General features: G+C 31.4%; 1 protein-coding gene across 1 annotated transcript in view; it reads left to right on the forward strand.

The window, feature by feature from the left end:
• KYNU (kynureninase) overlaps window positions 1-2,752 on the forward strand; it is a 51,937-nt gene that overhangs the window by 39,441 nt on the left and 9,744 nt on the right. The gene's annotated exons all lie outside the window — the stretch shown is intronic.

Below are 2,752 nucleotides of genomic sequence, written 5' to 3' on the forward strand. Positions count from 1 at the left end.
ACTTTAAGATCTCTACAAAGTACAAGTGTCTGGGGAAAAATAATCTCCAGATAAGGAAGGGATTCTTCACTGTAAGGTCTGTGAAAATGTGGAATCGGCTCCTTGGGGAAGTAGTTTCAGCAACTACTATAGATTGCTTTAAGAAAAAGCTGGATGATTTCTAGAAGCACAGAATATAACTGGGTATTAAAGCTTTAAAGTAAAAAATACCAGAGACTGTTGACGCATGGAATCAGGAAGGAATTTTTTTCCCTGTTGGAACAAATTGAACCAGTTCTTTTTTGTCTTCCTTTGGATCAACTTTGTCAATATCATATCCTTTGTCAACTTTGTCAATAACAATAAATATCATATTCCTTTGTCAACTTTGTCAATAACATATCTGGGATATGTTTACTTCCGTAGTGGCTGAAATTGATGGACCTATGTCTTTTTTCAACCTTACTAATTATGTAATTATATAACTTAGTAATTCCAATGGAGTACACATACTTTTGAACATAACAAAGCAAGAGATTTCTCTTTATAATAAAATATCCAACATAGATTTTATTAAGCTTCCATTAATAGTTGACATTGTTGAATGCTAAAAAACATTGTATTTTGTGCACAATGTGAACCTATAATTAGAGGTAAAATAGATTTGGGGTTTTCATTTTATATATTGTAAATAGATCTAATCCCTAATTGCTTATTGTTCAGCTCGCTGAAGCTAATAAACCATTACAACTATATTAGAATTGCCTTTTTCAGCCACTTTATATCTACATGCATGTACTCTATCTGCAAACCATTGCTCTCATTTGGGGTTATTTACTAAAGTAATATAAGCTGTTCATATGGCATAGTGAATTATTCCCTTGCACGGGATAGTTCATTTAGCTTAATAAAAAAGATGACTTCAATCATCCAATCGACAAGGAAATTCATCCAAAAAAATAATTTAATTTGCAAGGAAAAAATCCTGTTTTTAGAAGTTCTTGCACATGGTTCAGTATTTTTTTGGAAAGTGAATTTTTTATCACAGTCACTAAGCTAAGTGAATTACCTTTTGCAAGTGATAATTGACCTTGATAAGTAAGCAGCCTAACTTCCTTTAGTAAATCAGCCCTATAATCTTCAATAAGGGTACATGTAACAGGGAGATAATGCGGTAGCATACCTGCTGTGAAACAACTGTCATCCGTAAAGAGAAAATGTCTTAAGAGCAACATTTATGTCGGAATCAACTGATATTGGTTGTATTATATATATTATTTATTGAAAGATGCATATTCAAAAAATGTATATCTGCTTTGGTAATTCTATGCAGTGTGCTAAATGGTTATTTCTAAAACAAAGGATATATATATTTAATAATATGTTTGTGTGTATATATATATATATATATATATATATATATATATTATTGAATTATATAATGATGTGAAAATATTAGTATTAATATTATTACAGATATCATATAAACCATTTAGCACACAATAATGTATTACCCAAGCATTATAGGTAGTCTAAAAGGACAATCATAATAATAGATAGCATATTAAGCAAAAAATGTACCACATCCCATTAATGCAATTATCACCAAAAACAACATATACTTTCCTGGATTGTTACATAGGTTATCCTGATTTTTTTTTTTTTACAAAATGACATATAAATTTTATTCTTAAGCCACACATCTGGGGTACATATAACATAGTTAGTACTATGCTCACTGCTCAAAGCACTTTGACAATCCTTATCAGGAAATCGAGCTTACATATAAATTTTATTGTTAAACCACATAAAAAAGGCACATTTTTAAACAAACATACAAACAATTTTTAAAAAAAAACAACAGCTCTATGTTAATATATGAAGTGATCTGGAGTACATGAGCCCCACCAATAAATAAGAGATATGCCACCCACTTAAACAGCTCAACTCTGATGCTCCAATAGATCACCATCTTGTATGTAATCCATACCAGAGCACCAAATCACAAATAGGAAGTTGCATTCAGGGAGCCAAGTCAAGCAGGAAGCTCTTATAAACCTGTATGGCATCTTTCTTTATTTTTATTTGCCTTCTACTGTATATGCTCAATCTCCTGATAAGGATTGTTGAAACACATTGAGCACTGAGCAAAGCACTATCCATAATATATTTACCCCAGCTCACTTGAATATAAAAACATGGCACTGTTGTTTTTATGCTTTTCAAAAATTGTATGTTTGTATAAAAATGTATACCTTTTATGTGGTTTAACAATAAAATTTATAAATAAAAAAAATAAAATGTAATTTTGTAAAACAATATCCATGATTATTTAGTACCTTCACCAGAAAGTATATGTTTTTTTTGGTAATTTTTTATATTACCCAAATTTAAAAGGAGAAATTCTTTTTTTTTAATCCCTGGTCATCAATTGGAGAAAGAGAAAATATACACACACCTACTTTTTATCCTCTAGGTAATATGCCTTAAATGGCAATATATCTTCATTAAATTAAGGAGGGATTATCAATTAACAGCATTTCCCAATATGTCAATGCTTAGACTGGGAGAGTCAAAATGGAGGACTAAAAACCAATCAGTTGTGTTTCATGCAAATGTGTTGGCAAAGAATATACAGGTAGTCCTGGAGTTAAGGACATCCAACATATGGACAACTCCTAGATACGAATGGGGCTTCCCTGCTCGCTCGTGTGCAGGACAGAGGCTTGGGGGGAGGGGCTGGTTTGCATGACTTGCAGAGGAAATATTTTGC

Source organism: Pyxicephalus adspersus, chromosome 7, assembly GCF_032062135.1.
Source record: "Pyxicephalus adspersus chromosome 7, UCB_Pads_2.0, whole genome shotgun sequence".
Taxonomy (NCBI): Eukaryota; Metazoa; Chordata; class Amphibia; order Anura; family Pyxicephalidae; genus Pyxicephalus; species Pyxicephalus adspersus.